General features: G+C 45.2%; 15 non-coding genes across 15 annotated transcripts; all 15 read left to right on the top strand.

Annotated features, from left to right (window-relative positions):
- The first annotated feature begins 579 nt into the window (after positions 1 to 579).
- Positions 580 to 770, top strand: LOC141188286 (U2 spliceosomal RNA). Its single transcript, XR_012262393.1, has one exon. It is a non-coding gene; the product is annotated as a U2 spliceosomal RNA (small nuclear RNA).
- A 1,122-nt stretch (positions 771 to 1,892) lies between these two features.
- LOC141188285 (U2 spliceosomal RNA) lies at positions 1,893 to 2,083 on the top strand. Its single transcript, XR_012262392.1, has one exon. It is a non-coding gene; the product is annotated as a U2 spliceosomal RNA (small nuclear RNA).
- Positions 2,084 to 3,204: 1,121 nt separating this feature from the next.
- On the top strand, positions 3,205 to 3,395 carry LOC141188283 (U2 spliceosomal RNA). Its single transcript, XR_012262390.1, has one exon. It is a non-coding gene; the product is annotated as a U2 spliceosomal RNA (small nuclear RNA).
- Positions 3,396 to 4,512: 1,117 nt separating this feature from the next.
- On the top strand, positions 4,513 to 4,703 carry LOC141191331 (U2 spliceosomal RNA). The gene has a single exon (XR_012265328.1). It is a non-coding gene; the product is annotated as a U2 spliceosomal RNA (small nuclear RNA).
- Positions 4,704 to 5,821: 1,118 nt separating this feature from the next.
- On the top strand, positions 5,822 to 6,012 carry LOC141191330 (U2 spliceosomal RNA). Its single transcript, XR_012265327.1, has one exon. It is a non-coding gene; the product is annotated as a U2 spliceosomal RNA (small nuclear RNA).
- Positions 6,013 to 7,132: 1,120 nt separating this feature from the next.
- Positions 7,133 to 7,323, top strand: LOC141188282 (U2 spliceosomal RNA). The gene has a single exon (XR_012262389.1). It is a non-coding gene; the product is annotated as a U2 spliceosomal RNA (small nuclear RNA).
- A 1,118-nt stretch (positions 7,324 to 8,441) lies between these two features.
- LOC141188281 (U2 spliceosomal RNA) lies at positions 8,442 to 8,632 on the top strand. The gene has a single exon (XR_012262388.1). It is a non-coding gene; the product is annotated as a U2 spliceosomal RNA (small nuclear RNA).
- A 1,120-nt stretch (positions 8,633 to 9,752) lies between these two features.
- On the top strand, positions 9,753 to 9,943 carry LOC141188279 (U2 spliceosomal RNA). The gene has a single exon (XR_012262387.1). It is a non-coding gene; the product is annotated as a U2 spliceosomal RNA (small nuclear RNA).
- A 1,120-nt stretch (positions 9,944 to 11,063) lies between these two features.
- LOC141188278 (U2 spliceosomal RNA) lies at positions 11,064 to 11,254 on the top strand. The gene has a single exon (XR_012262386.1). It is a non-coding gene; the product is annotated as a U2 spliceosomal RNA (small nuclear RNA).
- A 1,121-nt stretch (positions 11,255 to 12,375) lies between these two features.
- Positions 12,376 to 12,566, top strand: LOC141188277 (U2 spliceosomal RNA). Its single transcript, XR_012262385.1, has one exon. It is a non-coding gene; the product is annotated as a U2 spliceosomal RNA (small nuclear RNA).
- A 1,120-nt stretch (positions 12,567 to 13,686) lies between these two features.
- LOC141188276 (U2 spliceosomal RNA) lies at positions 13,687 to 13,877 on the top strand. The gene has a single exon (XR_012262384.1). It is a non-coding gene; the product is annotated as a U2 spliceosomal RNA (small nuclear RNA).
- A 1,122-nt stretch (positions 13,878 to 14,999) lies between these two features.
- LOC141188275 (U2 spliceosomal RNA) lies at positions 15,000 to 15,190 on the top strand. The gene has a single exon (XR_012262383.1). It is a non-coding gene; the product is annotated as a U2 spliceosomal RNA (small nuclear RNA).
- A 1,121-nt stretch (positions 15,191 to 16,311) lies between these two features.
- LOC141188274 (U2 spliceosomal RNA) lies at positions 16,312 to 16,502 on the top strand. Its single transcript, XR_012262382.1, has one exon. It is a non-coding gene; the product is annotated as a U2 spliceosomal RNA (small nuclear RNA).
- Positions 16,503 to 17,624: 1,122 nt separating this feature from the next.
- On the top strand, positions 17,625 to 17,815 carry LOC141188273 (U2 spliceosomal RNA). The gene has a single exon (XR_012262381.1). It is a non-coding gene; the product is annotated as a U2 spliceosomal RNA (small nuclear RNA).
- A 1,123-nt stretch (positions 17,816 to 18,938) lies between these two features.
- On the top strand, positions 18,939 to 19,129 carry LOC141188271 (U2 spliceosomal RNA). Its single transcript, XR_012262379.1, has one exon. It is a non-coding gene; the product is annotated as a U2 spliceosomal RNA (small nuclear RNA).
- The last annotated feature ends 262 nt before the right edge of the window (positions 19,130 to 19,391 follow it).

Here is a 19,391-nt window from a genome sequence, read left to right as displayed (position 1 = left end):
AGACTATAAAAGAGAAACCAACCCAAAAAGTTTGGTTGATTAGTCTGTGGCATTCTTTTAAACTTTTGCTTATGGCGGTCTCTGTGAGCTTCTCAGTGACATTCAGCCATCCAGGTATCCCGCCTGCAGTAGACGGAATGTGGCAATGGAACGCTGGCTGCGCGTGTCATAATAGGCTCTGAGCCTTTATATTCCTGCGCACAGCAGCAGCCACCTTCAGTCTGCTGCTGGACAGCCAGCAGCAGCAGCAGCAGGAGAGGTAATTAATCAGCAACCCTCCTGCTAAGGGTAGACAGCTGCTCGTTCCACCCCCCCCCCCGCCTTAATTGGTTCTCCTCCCTTCCAACGGTGTTAAGGCGGGTGGGAACAGCCGGGGGTTGAGGGTACTGTGCTAAAAGAGGTGGAGTTATGCAGATCTAAAACGTGTGGATTGCAGCAGCAGCAAGCCGAAAAGTGCAGGCATGTGAGGGATCTAGAGGTTGACAGCATGTCTTCTTAACGGGAGTCCATGTGGCCATCTCCACAAATGGACTTTTCAGAATCCTTGGGTGGCACCGTAGTCGGAAACCAATTCTGGTTATCGCTTCTCGGCCTTTTGGCTAAGATCAAGTGTAGTATCTGTTCTTATCAGTTTAATATCTGATACGTCCCCTATCTGGGGACCATATATTAAATGGATTTTTAGAACAGGGAGATGGAAAAAGAGCTTGCTCTGTCCACTCCACGCATTGACCTGGTATTGCAGTATCTCCAGGACCGGTGCACCCCTTCTTTAATGCAGTTTCTAAAATCAGAAAGAATTGAATTCAATGCTTTTTGTTCATTTTGCTTGTTTGTTGGATTTTGGGATGGACTCTTTGGCTTTGCTTTTCTTCTCCTCATTGGATTTTTCATGTTAAAAGTTGCAGAAGCCAGATGACAAGCTCATTTTGGTTCAACTTCAGCAACTGTGCATTGCATTGCCATGTAATGTAATGTAATGCAATGCTATCTATCTAGCTCTCCCTCTATACTTCCTTTTGGATAAACAGACATATTAGGCAAGCATTTTGAAGCTTTCACCTAAATAACTACAGGTGGTGAGATAAGCTGCACAATATAATTGACCTTTCAGTATATTGTTGCACACACACCATCTATTTAGCAAATGCCCTTGTTATCAACAGCAGCCTTTTAAACTCACCTGAGCTAACAGGTATGTGAGCTGGTTACTCTGCTGCGCTTAAAATTTCTTTTTTGGTTTGCTACAATGCCTTTTCTGAAACGTTGTCTCCCTCTGCTGGAACACTGACTTCTTTCATTTAATGCCTGCAGACTATAAAAGAGAAACCAACCCAAAAAGTTTGGTTGATTAGTCTGTGGCATTCTTTTAAACTGTTGCTTATGGCGGTCTCTGTGAGCTTCTCAGTGACATTCAGCCATCCAGGTATCCCGCCTGCAGTAGACGGAATGTGGCAATGGAACGCTGGCTGCGCGTGTCATAATAGGCTCTGAGCCTTTATATACCTGCGCACAGCAGCAGCCACCTTCAGTCTGCTGCTGGACAGCCAGCAGCAGCAGCAGCAGGAGAGGTAATTAATCAGCAACCCTCCTGCTAAGGGTAGACAGCTGCTCGTTCCACCCCCCCCCCCCGCCTTAATTGGTTCTCCTCCCTTCCAACGGTGTTGAGGCGGGTGGGAACAGCCGGGGGTTGAGGGTACTGTGCTAAAAGAGGTGGAGTTATGCAGATCTAAAACGCGTGGATTGCAGCAGCAGCAAGCCGAAAAGTGCAGGCATGTGAGGGATCTAGAGGTTGACAGCATGTCTTCTTAACGGGAGTCCAGGTGGCCATCTCCACAAATGGACTTTTCAGAATCCTTGGGTGGCACCGTAGTCGGAAACCAATTCTGGTTATCGCTTCTCGGCCTTTTGGCTAAGATCAAGTGTAGTATCTGTTCTTATCAGTTTAATATCTGATACGTCCCCTATCTGGGGACCATATATTAAATGGATTTTTAGAACAGGGAGATGGAAAAAGAGCTTGCTCTGTCCACTCCACGCATTGACCTGGTATTGCAGTATCTCCAGGACCGGTGCACCCCTTCTTTAATGCAGTTTCTAAAATCAGAAAGAATTGAATTCAATGCTTTTTGTTCATTTTGCTTGTTTGTCGGATTTTGGGATGGACTCTTTGGCTTTGCTTTTCTTCTCCTCATTGGATTTTTCATGTTAAAAGTTGCAGAAGCCAGATGACAAGCTCATTTTGGTTCAACTTCAGTAACTGTGCATTGCATTGCCATGTAATGTAATGTAATGCAATGCTATCTATCTAGCTCTCCCTCTATACTTCCTTTTGGATAAACAGACATATTAGGCAAGCATTTTGGAGCTTTCACCTAAATAACTACAGGTGGTGAGATAAGCTGCACAATATAATTGACCTTTCAGTATATTGTTGCACACACACCATCTATTTAGCAAATGCCCTTGTTATCAACAGCAGCCTTTTAAACTCACCTGAGCTAACAGGTATGTGAGCTGGTTACTCTGCTGCGCTTAAAATTTCTTTTTTGGTTTGCTACAATGCCTTTTCTGAAACGTTGTCTCCCTCTGCTGGAACACTGACTTCTTTCATTTAATGCCTGCAGACTATAAAAGAGAAACCAACCCAAAAAGTTTGGTTGATTAGTCTGTGGCATTCTTTTAAACTGTTGCTTATGGCGGTCTCTGTGAGCTTCTCAGTGACATTCAGCCATCCAGGTATCCCGCCTGCAGTAGACGGAATGTGGCAATGGAACGCTGGCTGCGCGTGTCATAATAGGCTCTGAGCCTTTATATACCTGCGCACAGCAGCAGCCACCTTCAGTCTGCTGCTGGACAGCCAGCAGCAGCAGCAGCAGGAGAGGTAATTAATCAGCAACCCTCCTGCTAAGGGTAGACAGCTGCTCGTTCCACCCCCCCCCCCGCCTTAATTGGTTCTCCTCCCTTCCAACGGTGTTGAGGCGGGTGGGAACAGCCGGGGGTTGACGGTACTGTGCTAAAAGAGGTGGAGTTATGCAGATCTAAAACGCGTGGATTGCAGCAGCAGCAAGCCGAAAAGTGCAGGCATGTGAGGGATCTAGAGGTTGACAGCATGTCTTCTTAACGGGAGTCCAGGAGGCCATCTCCACAAATGGACTTTTCAGAATCCTTGGGTGGCACCGTAGTCGGAAACCAATTCTGGTTATCGCTTCTCGGCCTTTTGGCTAAGATCAAGTGTAGTATCTGTTCTTATCAGTTTAATATCTGATACGTCCCCTATCTGGGGACCATATATTAAATGGATTTTTAGAACAGGGAGATGGAAAAAGAGCTTGCTCTGTCCACTCCACGCATTGACCTGGTATTGCAGTATCTCCAGGACCGGTGCACCCCTTCTTTAATGCAGTTTCTAAAATCAGAAAGAATTGAATTCAATGCTTTTTGTTCATTTTGCTTGTTTGTCGGATTTTGGGATGGACTCTTTGGCTTTGCTTTTCTTCTCCTCATTGGATTTTTCATGTTAAAAGTTGCAGAAGCCAGATGACAAGCTCATTTTGGTTCAACTTCAGCAACTGTGCATTGCATTGCCATGTAATGTAATGTAATGCAATGCTATCTATCTAGCTCTCCCTCTATACTTCCTTTTGGATAAACAGACATATTAGGCAAGCATTTTGGAGCTTTCACCTAAATAACTACAGGTGGTGAGATAAGCTGCACAATATAATTGACCTTTCAGTATATTGTTGCACACACACCATCTATTTAGCAAATGCCCTTGTTATCAACAGCAGCCTTTTAAACTCACCTGAGCTAACAGGTATGTGAGCTGGTTACTCTGCTGCGCTTAAAATTTCTTTTTTGGTTTGCTACAATGCCTTTTCTGAAACGTTGTCTCCCTCTGCTGGAACACTGACTTCTTTCATTTAAAGCCTGCAGACTATAAAAGAGAAACCAACCCAAAAAGTTTGGTTGATTAGTCTGTGGCATTCTTTTAAACTGTTGCTTATGGCGGTCTCTGTGAGCTTCTCAGTGACATTCAGCCATCCAGGTATCCCGCCTGCAGTAGACGGAATGTGGCAATGGAACGCTGGCTGCGCGTGTCATAATAGGCTCTGAGCCTTTATATACCTGCGCACAGCAGCAGCCACCTTCAGTCTGCTGCTGGACAGCCAGCAGCAGCAGCAGGAGAGGTAATTAATCAGCAACCCTCCTGCTAAGGGTAGACAGCTGCTCGTTCCACCCCCCCCCCGCCTTAATTGGTTCTCCTCCCTTCCAACGGTGTTGAGGCGGGTGGGAACAGCCGGGGGTTGAGGGTACTGTGCTAAAAGAGGTGGAGTTATGCAGATCTAAAACGCGTGGATTGCAGCAGCAGCAAGCCGAAAAGTGCAGGCATGTGAGGGATCTAGAGGTTGACAGCATGTCTTCTTAACGGGAGTCCAGGTGGCCATCACCACAAATGGACTTTTCAGAATCCTTGGGTGGCACCGTAGTCGGAAACCAATTCTGGTTATTGCTTCTCGGCCTTTTGGCTAAGATCAAGTGTAGTATCTGTTCTTATCAGTTTAATATCTGATACGTCCCCTATCTGGGGACCATATATTAAATGGATTTTTAGAACAGGGAGATGGAAAAAGAGCTTGCTCTGTCCACTCCACGCATTGACCTGGTATTGCAGTATCTCCAGGACCGGTGCACCCCTTCTTTAATGCAGTTTCTAAAATCAGAAAGAATTGAATTCAATGCTTTTTGTTCATTTTGCTTGTTTGTCGGATTTTGGGATGGACTCTTTGGCTTTGCTTTTCTTCTCCTCATTGGATTTTTCATGTTAAAAGTTGCAGAAGCCAGATGACAAGCTCATTTTGGTTCAACTTCAGCAACTGTGCATTGCATTGCCATGTAATGTAATGTAATGCAATGCTATCTATCTAGCTCTCCCTCTATACTTCCTTTTGGATAAACAGACATATTAGGCAAGCATTTTGGAGCTTTCACCTAAATAACTACAGGTGGTGAGATAAGCTGCACAATATAATTGACCTTTCAGTATATTGTTGCACACACACCATCTATTTAGCAAATGCCCTTGTTATCAACAGCAGCCTTTTAAACTCACCTGAGCTAACAGGTATGTGAGCTGGTTACTCTGCTGCGCTTAAAATTTCTTTTTTGGTTTGCTACAATGCCTTTTCTGAAACGTTGTCTCCCTCTGCTGGAACACTGACTTCTTTCATTTAATGCCTGCAGACTATAAAAGAGAAACCAACCCAAAAAGTTTGGTTGATTAGTCTGTGGCATTCTTTTAGACTGTTGCTTATGGCGGTCTCTGTGAGCTTCTCAGTGACATTCAGCCATCCAGGTATCCCGCCTGCAGTAGACGGAATGTGGCAATGGAACGCTGGCTGCGCGTGTCATAATAGGCTCTGAGCCTTTATATACCTGCGCACAGCAGCAGCCACCTTCAGTCTGCTGCTGGACAGCCAGCAGCAGCAGCAGGAGAGGTAATTAATCAGCAACCCTCCTGCTAAGGGTAGACAGCTGCTCGTTCCACCCCCCCCCCCGCCTTAATTGGTTCTCCTCCCTTCCAACGGTGTTGAGGCGGGTGGGAACAGCCGGGGGTTGAGGGTACTGTGCTAAAAGAGGTGGAGTTATGCAGATCTAAAACGCGTGGATTGCAGCAGCAGCAAGCCGAAAAGTGCAGGCATGTGAGGGATCTAGAGGTTGACAGCATGTCTTCTTAACGGGAGTCCAGGTGGCCATCTCCACAAATGGACTTTTCAGAATCCTTGGGTGGCACTGTAGTCGGAAACCAATTCTGGTTATTGCTTCTCGGCCTTTTGGCTAAGATCAAGTGTAGTATCTGTTCTTATCAGTTTAATATCTGATACGTCCCCTATCTGGGGACCATATATTAAATGGATTTTTAGAACAGGGAGATGGAAAAAGAGCTTGCTCTGTCCACTCCACGCATTGACCTGGTATTGCAGTATCTCCAGGACCGGTGCACCCCTTCTTTAATGCAGTTTCTAAAATCAGAAAGAATTGAATTCAATGCTTTTTGTTCATTTTGCTTGTTTGTCGGATTTTGGGATGGACTCTTTGGCTTTGCTTTTCTTCTCCTCATTGGATTTTTCATGTTAAAAGTTGCAGAAGCCAGATGACAAGCTCATTTTGGTTCAACTTCAGCAACTGTGCATTGCATTGCCATGTAATGTAATGTAATGCAATGCTATCTATCTAGCTCTCCCTCTATACTTCCTTTTGGATAAACAGACATATTAGGCAAGCATTTTGGAGCTTTCACCTAAATAACTACAGGTGGTGAGATAAGCTGCACAATATAATTGACCTTTCAGTATATTGTTGCACACACACCATCTATTTAGCAAATGCCCTTGTTATCAACAGCAGCCTTTTAAACTCACCTGAGCTAACAGGTATGTGAGCTGGTTACTCTGCTGCGCTTAAAATTTCTTTTTTGGTTTGCTACAATGCCTTTTCTGAAACGTTGTCTCCCTCTGCTGGAACACTGACTTCTTTCATTTAATGCCTGCAGACTATAAAAGAGAAACCAACCCAAAAAGTTTGGTTGATTAGTCTGTGGCATTCTTTTAAACTGTTGCTTATGGCGGTCTCTGTGAGCTTCTCAGTGACATTCAGCCATCCAGGTATCCCGCCTGCAGTAGACGGAATGTGGCAATGGAACGCTGGCTGCGCGTGTCATAATAGGCTCTGAGCCTTTATATACCTGCGCACAGCAGCAGCCACCTTCAGTCTGCTGCTGGACAGCCAGCAGCAGCAGCAGCAGGAGAGGTAATTAATCAGCAACCCTCCTGCTAAGGGTAGACAGCTGCTCGTTCCACCCCCCCCCCGCCTTAATTGGTTCTCCTCCCTTCCAACGGTGTTGAGGCGGGTGGGAACAGCCGGGGGTTGAGGGTACTGTGCTAAAAGAGGTGGAGTTATGCAGATCTAAAACGCGTGGATTGCAGCAGCAGCAAGCCGAAAAGTGCAGGCATGTGAGGGATCTAGAGGTTGACAGCATGTCTTCTTAACGGGAGTCCAGGAGGCCATCTCCACAAATGGACTTTTCAGAATCCTTGGGTGGCACCGTAGTCGGAAACCAATTCTGGTTATCGCTTCTCGGCCTTTTGGCTAAGATCAAGTGTAGTATCTGTTCTTATCAGTTTAATATCTGATACGTCCCCTATCTGGGGACCATATATTAAATGGATTTTTAGAACAGGGAGATGGAAAAAGAGCTTGCTCTGTCCACTCCACGCATTGACCTGGTATTGCAGTATCTCCAGGACCGGTGCACCCCTTCTTTAATGCAGTTTCTAAAATCAGAAAGAATTGAATTCAATGCTTTTTGTTCATTTTGCTTGTTTGTCGGATTTTGGGATGGACTCTTTGGCTTTGCTTTTCTTCTCCTCATTGGATTTTTCATGTTAAAAGTTGCAGAAGCCAGATGACAAGCTCATTTTGGTTCAACTTCAGCAACTGTGCATTGCATTGCCATGTAATGTAATGTAATGCAATGCTATCTATCTAGCTCTCCCTCTATACTTCCTTTTGGATAAACAGACATATTAGGCAAGCATTTTGGAGCTTTCACCTAAATAACTACAGGTGGTGAGATAAGCTGCACAATATAATTGACCTTTCAGTATATTGTTGCACACACACCATCTATTTAGCAAATGCCCTTGTTATCAACAGCAGCCTTTTAAACTCACCTGAGCTAACAGGTATGTGAGCTGGTTACTCTGCTGCGCTTAAAATTTCTTTTTTGGTTTGCTACAATGCCTTTTCTGAAACGTTGTCTCCCTCTGCTGGAACACTGACTTCTTTCATTTAATGCCTGCAGACTATAAAAGAGAAACCAACCCAAAAAGTTTGGTTGATTAGTCTGTGGCATTCTTTTAAACTGTTGCTTATGGCGGTCTCTGTGAGCTTCTCAGTGACATTCAGCCATCCAGGTATCCCGCCTGCAGTAGACGGAATGTGGCAATGGAACGCTGGCTGCGCGTGTCATAATAGGCTCTGAGCCTTTATATACCTGCGCACAGCAGCAGCCACCTTCAGTCTGCTGCTGGACAGCCAGCAGCAGCAGTAGGAGAGGTAATTAATCAGCAACCCTCCTGCTAAGGGTAGACAGCTGCTCGTTCCACCCCCCCCCCCGCCTTAATTGGTTCTCCTCCCTTCCAACGGTGTTGAGGCGGGTGGGAACAGCCGGGGGTTGAGGGTACTGTGCTAAAAGAGGTGGAGTTATGCAGATCTAAAATGCGTGGATTGCAGCAGCAGCAAGCCGAAAAGTGCAGGCATGTGAGGGATCTAGAGGTTGACAGCATGTCTTCTTAACGGGAGTCCAGGTGGCCATCTCCACAAATGGACTTTTCAGAATCCTTGGGTGGCACCGTAGTCGGAAACCAATTCTGGTTATCGCTTCTCGGCCTTTTGGCTAAGATCAAGTGTAGTATCTGTTCTTATCAGTTTAATATCTGATACGTCCCCTATCTGGGGACCATATATTAAATGGATTTTTAGAACAGGGAGATGGAAAAAGAGCTTGCTCTGTCCACTCCACGCATTGACCTGGTATTGCAGTATCTCCAGGACCGGTGCACCCCTTCTTTAATGCAGTTTCTAAAATCAGAAAGAATTGAATTCAATGCTTTTTGTTCATTTTGCTTGTTTGTCGGATTTTGGGATGGACTCTTTGGCTTTGCTTTTCTTCTCCTCATTGGATTTTTCATGTTAAAAGTTGCAGAAGCCAGATGACAAGCTCATTTTGGTTCAACTTCAGCAACTGTGCATTGCATTGCCATGTAATGTAATGTAATGCAATGCTATCTATCTAGCTCTCCCTCTATACTTCCTTTTGGATAAACAGACATATTAGGCAAGCATTTTGGAGCTTTCACCTAAATAACTACAGGTGGTGAGATAAGCTGCACAATATAATTGACCTTTCAGTATATTGTTGCACACACACCATCTATTTAGCAAATGCCCTTGTTATCAACAGCAGCCTTTTAAACTCACCTGAGCTAACAGGTATGTGAGCTGGTTACTCTGCTGCGCTTAAAATTTCTTTTTTGGTTTGCTACAATGCCTTTTCTGAAACGTTGTCTCCCTCTGCTGGAACACTGACTTCTTTCATTTAATGCCTGCAGACTATAAAAGAGAAACCAACCCAAAAAGTTTGGTTGATTAGTCTGTGGCATTCTTTTAAACTGTTGCTTATGGCGGTCTCTGTGAGCTTCTCAGTGACATTCAGCCATCCAGGTATCCCGCCTGCAGTAGACGGAATGTGGCAATGGAACGCTGGCTGCGCGTGTCATAATAGGCTCTGAGCCTTTATATACCTGCGCACAGCAGCAGCCACCTTCAGTCTGCTGCTGGACAGCCAGCAGCAGCAGCAGCAGGAGAGGTAATTAATCAGCAACCCTCCTGCTAAGGGTAGACAGCTGCTCGTTCCACCCCCCCCCCGCCTTAATTGGTTCTCCTCCCTTCCAACGGTGTTGAGGCGGGTGGGAACAGCCGGGGGTTGAGGGTACTGTGCTAAAAGAGGTGGAGTTATGCAGATCTAAAACGCGTGGATTGCAGCAGCAGCAAGCCGAAAAGTGCAGGCATGTGAGGGATCTAGAGGTTGACAGCATGTCTTCTTAACGGGAGTCCAGGAGGCCATCTCCACAAATGGACTTTTCAGAATCCTTGGGTGGCACCGTAGTCGGAAACCAATTCTGGTTATCGCTTCTCGGCCTTTTGGCTAAGATCAAGTGTAGTATCTGTTCTTATCAGTTTAATATCTGATACGTCCCCTATCTGGGGACCATATATTAAATGGATTTTTAGAACAGGGAGATGGAAAAAGAGCTTGCTCTGTCCACTCCACGCATTGACCTGGTATTGCAGTATCTCCAGGACCGGTGCACCCCTTCTTTAATGCAGTTTCTAAAATCAGAAAGAATTGAATTCAATGCTTTTTGTTCATTTTGCTTGTTTGTCGGATTTTGGGATGGACTCTTTGGCTTTGCTTTTCTTCTCCTCATTGGATTTTTCATGTTAAAAGTTGCAGAAGCCAGATGACAAGCTCATTTTGGTTCAACTTCAGCAACTGTGCATTGCATTGCCATGTAATGTAATGTAATGCAATGCTATCTATCTAGCTCTCCCTCTATACTTCCTTTTGGATAAACAGACATATTAGGCAAGCATTTTGGAGCTTTCACCTAAATAACTACAGGTGGTGAGATAAGCTGCACAATATAATTGACCTTTCAGTATATTGTTGCACACACACCATCTATTTAGCAAATGCCCTTGTTATCAACAGCAGCCTTTTAAACTCACCTGAGCTAACAGGTATGTGAGCTGGTTATTCTGCTGCGCTTAAAATTTCTTTTTTGGTTTGCTACAATGCCTTTTCTGAAACGTTGTCTCCCTCTGCTGGAACACTGACTTCTTTCATTTAATGCCTGCAGACTATAAAAGAGAAACCAACCCAAAAAGTTTGGTTGATTAGTCTGTGGCATTCTTTTAAACTGTTGCTTATGGCGGTCTCTGTGAGCTTCTCAGTGACATTCAGCCATCCAGGTATCCCGCCTGCAGTAGACGGAATGTGGCAATGGAACGCTGGCTGCGCGTGTCATAATAGGCTCTGAGCCTTTATATACCTGCGCACAGCAGCAGCCACCTTCAGTCTGCTGCTGGACAGCCAGCAGCAGCAGCAGCAGGAGAGGTAATTAATCAGCAACCCTCCTGCTAAGGGTAGACAGCTGCTCGTTCCACCCCCCCCCCGCCTTAATTGGTTCTCCTCCCTTCCAACGGTGTTGAGGCGGGTGGGAACAGCCGGGGGTTGAGGGTACTGTGCTAAAAGAGGTGGAGTTATGCAGATCTAAAACGCGTGGATTGCAGCAGCAGCAAGCCGAAAAGTGCAGGCATGTGAGGGATCTAGAGGTTGACAGCATGTCTTCTTAACGGGAGTCCAGGAGGCCATCTCCACAAATAGACTTTTCAGAATCCTTGGGTGGCACCGTAGTCGGAAACCAATTCTGGTTATCGCTTCTCGGCCTTTTGGCTAAGATCAAGTGTAGTATCTGTTCTTATCAGTTTAATATCTGATACGTCCCCTATCTGGGGACCATATATTAAATGGATTTTTAGAACAGGGAGATGGAAAAAGAGCTTGCTCTGTCCACTCCACGCATTGACCTGGTATTGCAGTATCTCCAGGACCGGTGCACCCCTTCTTTAATGCAGTTTCTAAAATCAGAAAGAATTGAATTCAATGCTTTTTGTTCATTTTGCTTGTTTGTCGGATTTTGGGATGGACTCTTTGGCTTTGCTTTTCTTCTCCTCATTGGATTTTTCATGTTAAAAGTTGCAGAAGCCAGATGACAAGCTCATTTTGGTTCAACTTCAGCAACTGTGCATTGCATTGCCATGTAATGTAATGTAATGCAATGCTATCTATCTAGCTCTCCCTCTATACTTCCTTTTGGATAAACAGACATATTAGGCAAGCATTTTGGAGCTTTCACCTAAATAACTACAGGTGGTGAGGTAAGCTGCACAATATAATTGACCTTTCAGTATATTGTTGCACACACACCATCTATTTAGCAAATGCCCTTGTTATCAACAGCAGCCTTTTAAACTCACCTGAGCTAACAGGTATGTGAGCTGGTTACTCTGCTGCGCTTAAAATTTCTTTTTTGGTTTGCTACAATGCCTTTTCTGAAACGTTGTCTCCCTCTGCTGGAACACTGACTTCTTTCATTTAATGCCTGCAGACTATAAAAGAGAAACCAACCCAAAAAGTTTGGTTGATTAGTCTGTGGCATTCTTTTAAACTGTTGCTTATGGCGGTCTCTGTGAGCTTCTCATTGACATTCAGCCATCCAGGTATCCCGCCTGCAGTAGACGGAATGTGGCAATGGAACGCTGGCTGCGCATGTCATAATAGGCTCTGAGCCTTTATATACCTGCGCACAGCAGCAGCCACCTTCAGTCTGCTGCTGGACATCCAGCAGCAGCAGCAGCAGGAGAGGTAATTAATCAGCAACCCTCCTGCTAAGGGTAGACAGCTGCTCGTTCCACCCCCCCCCCCGCCTTAATTGGTTCTCCTCCCTTCCAACGGTGTTGAGGCGGGTGGGAACAGCCGGGGGTTGAGGGTACTGTGCTAAAAGAGGTGGAGTTATGAAGATCTAAAACGCGTGGATTGCAGCAGCAGCAAGCCGAAAAGTGCAGGCATGTGAGGGATCTAGAGGTTGACAGCATGTCTTCTTAACGGGAGTCCAGGTGGCCATCTCCACAAATGGACTTTTCAGAATCCTTGGGTGGCACCGTAGTCGGAAACCAATTCTGGTTATCGCTTCTCGGCCTTTTGGCTAAGATCAAGTGTAGTATCTGTTCTTATCAGTTTAATATCTGATACGTCCCCTATCTGGGGACCATATATTAAATGGATTTTTAGAACAGGGAGATGGAAAAAGAGCTTGCTCTGTCCACTCCACGCATTGACCTGGTATTGCAGTATCTCCAGGACCGGTGCACCCCTTCTTTAATGCAGTTTCTAAAATCAGAAAGAATTGAATTCAATGCTTTTTGTTCATTTTGCTTGTTTGTCGGATTTTGGGATGGACTCTTTGGCTTTGCTTTTCTTCTCCTCATTGGATTTTTCATGTTAAAAGTTGCAGAAGCCAGATGACAAGCTCATTTTGGTTCAACTTCAGCAACTGTGCATTGCATTGCCATGTAATGTAATGTAATGCAATGCTATCTATCTAGCTCTCCCTCTATACTTCCTTTTGGATAAACAGACATATTAGGCAAGCATTTTGGAGCTTTCACCTAAATAACTACAGGTGGTGAGATAAGCTGCACAATATAATTGACCTTTCAGTATATTGTTGCACACACACCATCTATTTAGCAAATGCCCTTGTTATCAACAGCAGCCTTTTAAACTCACCTGAGCTAACAGGTATGTGAGCTGGTTACTCTGCTGCGCTTAAAATTTCTTTTTTGGTTTGCTACAATGCCTTTTCTGAAACGTTGTCTCCCTCTGCTGGAACACTGACTTCTTTCATTTAATGCCTGCAGACTATAAAAGAGAAACCAACCCAAAAAGTTTGGTTGATTAGTCTGTGGCATTCTTTTAAACTGTTGCTTATGGCGGTCTCTGTGAGCTTCTCAGTGACATTCAGCCATCCAGGTATCCCGCCTGCAGTAGACGGAATGTGGCAATGGAACGCTGGCTGCGCGTGTCATAATAGGCTCTGAGCCTTTATATACCTGCGCACAGCAGCAGCCACCTTCAGTCTGCTGCTGGACAGCCAGCAGCAGCAGCAGCAGGAGAGGTAATTAATCAGCAACCCTCCTGCTAAGGGTAGACAGCTGCTCGTTCCACCCCCCCCCCGCCTTAATTGGTTCTCCTCCCTTCCAACGGTGTTGAGGCGGGTGGGAACAGCCGGGGGTTGAGGGTACTGTGCTAAAAGAGGTGGAGTTATGCAGATCTAAAACGCGTGGATTGCAGCAGCAGCAAGCCGAAAAGTGCAGGCATGTGAGGGATCTAGAGGTTGACAGCATGTCTTCTTAACGGGAGTCCAGGAGGCCATCTCCACAAATGGACTTTTCAGAATCCTTGGGTGGCACCGTAGTCGGAAACCAATTCTGGTTATCGCTTCTCGGCCTTTTGGCTAAGATCAAGTGTAGTATCTGTTCTTATCAGTTTAATATCTGATACGTCCCCTATCTGGGGACCATATATTAAATGGATTTTTAGAACAGGGAGATGGAAAAAGAGCTTGCTCTGTCCACTCCACGCATTGACCTGGTATTGCAGTATCTCCAGGACCGGTGCACCCCTTCTTTAATGCAGTTTCTAAAATCAGAAAGAATTGAATTCAATGCTTTTTGTTCATTTTGCTTGTTTGTCGGATTTTGGGATGGACTCTTTGGCTTTGCTTTTCTTCTCCTCATTGGATTTTTCATGTTAAAAGTTGCAGAAGCCAGATGACAAGCTCATTTTGGTTCAACTTCAGCAACTGTGCATTGCATTGCCATGTAATGTAATGTAATGCAATGCTATCTATCTAGCTCTCCCTCTATACTTCCTTTTGGATAAACAGACATATTAGGCAAGCATTTTGGAGCTTTCACCTAAATAACTACAGGTGGTGAGATAAGCTGCACAATATAATTGACCTTTCAGTATATTGTTGCACACACACCATCTATTTAGCAAATGCCCTTGTTATCAACAGCAGCCTTTTAAACTCACCTGAGCTAACAGGTATGTGAGCTGGTTACTCTGCTGCGCTTAAAATTTCTTTTTTGGTTTGCTACAATGCCTTTTCTGAAACGTTGTCTCCCTCTGCTGGAACACTGACTTCTTTCATTTAATGCCTGCAGACTATAAAAGAGAAACCAACCCAAAAAGTTTGGTTGATTAGTCTGTGGCATTCTTTTAAACTGTTGCTTATGGCGGTCTCTGTGAGCTTCTCAGTGACATTCAGCCATCCAGGTATCCCGCCTGCAGTAGACGGAATGTGGCAATGGAACGCTGGCTGCGCGTGTCATAATAGGATCTGAGCCTTTATATACCTGCGCACAGCAGCAGCCACCTTCAGTCTGCTGCTGGACAGCCAGCAGCAGCAGCAGCAGGAGAGGTAATTAATCAGCAACCCTCCTGCTAAGGGTAGACAGCTGCTCGTTCCACCCCCCCCCCCCGCCTTAATTGGTTCTCCTCCCTTCCAACGGTGTTGAGGCGGGTGGGAACAGCCGGGGGTTGAGGGTACTGTGCTAAAAGAGGTGGAGTTATGCAGATCTAAAACGCGTGGATTGCAGCAGCAGCAAGCCGAAAAGTGCAGGCATGTGAGGGATCTAGAGGTTGACAGCATGTCTTCTTAACGGGAGTCCAGGAGGCCATCTCCACAAATGGACTTTTCAGAATCCTTGGGTGGCACCGTAGTCGGAAACCAATTCTGGTTATCGCTTCTCGGCCTTTTGGCTAAGATCAAGTGTAGTATCTGTTCTTATCAGTTTAATATCTGATACGTCCCCTATCTGGGGACCATATATTAAATGGATTTTTAGAACAGGGAGATGGAAAAAGAGCTTGCTCTGTCCACTCCACGCATTGACCTGGTATTGCAGTATCTCCAGGACCGGTGCACCCCTTCTTTAATGCAGTTTCTAAAATCAGAAAGAATTGAATTCAATGCTTTTTGTTCATTTTGCTTGTTTGTCGGATTTTGGGATGGACTCTTTGGCTTTGCTTTTCTTCTCCTCATTGGATTTTTCATGTTAAAAGTTGCAGAAGCCAGATGACAAGCTCATTTTGGTTCAACTTCAGCAACTGTGCATTGCATTGCCATGTAATGTAATGTAATGCAATGCTATCTATCTAGCTCTCCCTCTATACTTCCTTTTGGATAAACAGACATATTAGGCAAGCATTTTGGAGCTTTCACCTAAATAACTACAGGTGGTGAGATAAGCTGCACAATATAATTGACCTTTCAGTATATTGTTGCACACACACCATCTATTTAGCAAATGCCCTTGTTATCAACAGCAGCCTTTTAAACTCACCTGAGCTAACAGGTATGTGAGCTGGTTACTCTGCTGCGCTTAAAATTTCTTTTTTGGTTTGCTACAATGCCTTTTCTGAAACGTTGTCTCCCTCTGCTGGAACACTGACTTCTTTCATTTAATGCCTGCAGACTATAAAAGAGAAACCAACCCAAAAAGTTTGGTTGATTAGTCTGTGGCATTCTTTTAAACTGTTGCTTATGGCGGTCTCTGTGAGCTTCTCAGTGACATTCAGCCATCCAGGTATCCCGCCTGCAGTAGACGGAATGTGGCAATGGAACGCTGGCTGCGCGTGTCATAATAGGCTCTGAGCCTTTATATACCTGCGCACAGCAGCAGCCACCTTCAGTCTGCTGCTGGACAGCCAGCAGCAGCAGCAGCAGGAGAGGTAATTAATCAGCAACCCTCCTGCTAAGGGTAGACAGCTGCTCGTTCCACCCCCCCCCCCGCCTTAATTGGTTCTCCTCCCTTCCAACGGTGTTGAGGCGGGTGGGAACAGCCGGGGGTTGAGGGTACTGTGCTAAAAGAGGTGGAGTTATGCAGATCTAAAACGCGTGGATTGCAGCAGCAGCAAGCCGAAAAGTGCAGGCATGTGAGGGATCTAGAGGTTGACAGCATGTCTTCTTAACGGGAGTCCAGGAGGCCATCTCCACAAATGGACTTTTCAGAATCCTTGGCTGGCACCGTAGTCGGAAACCAATTCTGGTTATCGCTTCTCGGCCTTTTGGCTAAGATCAAGTGTAGTATCTGTTCTTATCAGTTTAATATCTGATACGTCCCCTATCTGGGGACCATATATTAAATGGATTTTTAGAACAGGGAGATGGAAAAAGAGCTTGCTCTGTCCACTCCACGCATTGACCTGGTATTGCAGTATCTCCAGGACCGGTGCACCCCTTCTTTAATGCAGTTTCTAAAATCAGAAAGAATTGAATTCAATGCTTTTTGTTCATTTTGCTTGTTTGTCGGATTTTGGGATGGACTCTTTGGCTTTGCTTTTCTTCTCCTCATTGGATTTTTCATGTTAAAAGTTGCAGAAGCCAGATGACAAGCTCATTTTGGTTCAACTTCAGCAACTGTGCATTGCATTGCCATGTAATGTAATGTAATGCAATGCTATCTATCTAGCTCTCCCTCTATACTTCCTTTTGGATAAACAGACATATTAGGCAAGCATTTTGGAGCTTTCACTTAAATAACTACAGGTGGTGAGATAAGCTGCACAATATAATTGACCTTTCAGTATATTGTTGCACACACACCATCTATTTAGCAAATGCCCTTGTTATCAACAGCAGCCTTTTAAACTCACCTGAGCTAACAGGTATGTGAGCTGGTTACTCTGCTGCGCTTAAAATTTCTTTTTTGGTTTGCTACAATGCCTTTTCTGAAACGTTGTCTCCCTCTGCTGGAACACTGACTTCTTTCATTTAATGCCTGCAGACTATAAAAGAGAAACCAACCCAAAAAGTTTGGTTGATTAGTCTGTGGCATTCTTTTAAACTGTTGCTTATGGCGGTCTCTGTGAGCTTCTCAGTGACATTCAGCCATCCAGGTATCCCGCCTGCAGTAGACGGAATGTGGCAATGGAACGCTGGCTGCGCGTGTCATAATAGGCTCTGAGCCTTTATATACCTGCGCACAGCAGCAGCCACCTTCAGTCTGCTGCTGGACAGCCAGCAGCAGCAGCAGCAGGAGAGGTAATTAATCAGCAACCCTCCTGCTAAGGGTAGACAGCTGCTCGTTCCACCCCCCCCCCCCGCCTTAATTGGTTCTCCTCCCTTCCAACGGTGTTGAGGCGGGTGGGAACAGCCGGGGGTTGAGGGTACTGTGCTAAAAGAGGTGGAGTTATGCAGATCTAAAACGCGTGGATTGCAGCAGCAGCAAGCCGAAAAGTGCAGGCATGTGAGGGATCTAGAGGTTGACAGCATGTCTTCTTAACGGGAGTCCAGGTGGCCATCTCCACAAATGGACTTTTCAGAATCCTTGGGTGGCACCGTAGTCGGAAACCAATTCTGGTTATCGCTTCTCGGCCTTTTGGCTAAGATCAAGTGTAGTATCTGTTCTTATCAGTTTAATATCTGATACGTCCCCTATCTGGGGACCATATATTAAATGGATTTTTAGAACAGGGAGATGGAAAAAGAGCTTGCTCTGTCCACTCCACGCATTGACCTGGTATTGCAGTATCTCCAGGACCGGTGCACCCCTTCTTTAATGCAGTTTCTAAAATCAGAAAGAATTGAATTCAATGCTTTTTGTTCATTTTGCTTGTTTGTCGGATTTTGGGATGGACTCTTTGGCTTTGCTTTTCTTCTCCTCATTGGATTTTTCATGTTAAAAGTTGCAGAAGCCAGATGACAAGCTCATTTTGGTTCAACTTCAGCAACTGTGCATTGCATTGCCATGTAATGTAATGTAATGCAATGCTATCTATCTAGCTCTCCCTCTATACTTCCTTTTGGATAAACAGACATATTAGGCAAGCATTTTGGAGCTTTCACCTAAATAACTACAGGTGGTGAGATAAGCTGCACAATATAATTGACCTTTCAGTATATTGTTGCACACACACCATCTATTTAGCAAATGCCCTTGTTATCAACAGCAGCCTTTTAAACTCACCTGAGCTAACAGGTATGTGAGCTGGTTACTCTGCTGCGCTTAAAATTTCTTTTTTGGTTTGCTACAATGCCTTTTCTGAAACGTTGTCTCCCTCTGCTGGAACACTGACTTCTTTCATTTAATGCCTGCAGACTATAAAAGAGAAACCAACCCAAAAAGTTTGGTTGATTAGTCTGTGGCATTCTTTTAAACTGTTGCTTATGGCGGTCTCTGTGAGCTTCTCAGTGACATTCAGCCATCCAGGTATCCCGCCTGCAGTAGACGGAATGTGGCAATGGAACGCTGGCTGCGCGTGTCATAATAGGATCTGAGCCTTTATATACCTGCGCACAGCAGCAGCCACCTTCAGTCTGCTGCTGGACAGCCAGCAGCAGCAGCAGCAGGAGAGGTAATTAATCAGCAACCCTCCTGCTAAGGGTAGACAGCTGCTCGTTCCACCCCCCCCCCCCCGCCTTAATTGGTTCTCCTCCCTTCCAACGGTGTTGAGGCGGGTGGGAACAGCCGGGGGTTGAGGGTACTGTGCTAAAAGAGGTGGAGTTATGCAGATCTAAAACGCGTGGATTGCAGCAGCAGCAAGCCGAAAAGTGCAGGCATGTGAGGGATCTAGAGGTTGACAGCATGTCTTCTTAACGGGAGTCCAGGAGGCCATCTCCACAAATGGACTTTTCAGAATCCTTGGGTGGCACCGTAGTCGGAAACCAATTCTGGTTATCGCTTCTCGGCCTTTTGGCTAAGATCAAGTGTAGTATCTGTTCTTATCAGTTTAATATCTGATACGTCCCCTATCTGGGGACCATATATTAAATGGATTTTTAGAACAGGGAGATGGAAAAAGAGCTTGCTCTGTCCACTCCACGCATTGACCTGGTATTGCAGTATCTCCAGGACCGGTGCACCCCTTCTTTAATGCAGTTTCTAAAATCAGAAAGAATTGAATTCAATGCTTTTTGTTCATTTTGCTTGTTTGTCGGATTTTGGGATGGACTCTTTGGCTTTGCTTTTCTTCTCCTCATTGGATTTTTCATGTTAAAAGTTGCAGAAGCCAGATGACAAGCTCATTTTGGTTCAACTTCAGCAACTGTGCATTGCATTGCCATGTAATGTAATGTAATGCAATGCTATCTATCTAGCTCTCCCTCTATACTTCCTTTTGGATAAACAGA

This window comes from Phyllobates terribilis, unplaced genomic scaffold (genome assembly GCF_046119375.1).
Source record: "Phyllobates terribilis strain yellow unplaced genomic scaffold, ASM4611937v1 Scaffold_40__1_contigs__length_11209783, whole genome shotgun sequence".
Taxonomy (NCBI): Eukaryota; Metazoa; Chordata; class Amphibia; order Anura; family Dendrobatidae; genus Phyllobates; species Phyllobates terribilis.
Note: the sequence above shows the minus strand (reverse complement) of the source record. Positions and strands in the feature narration are given on the sequence as shown.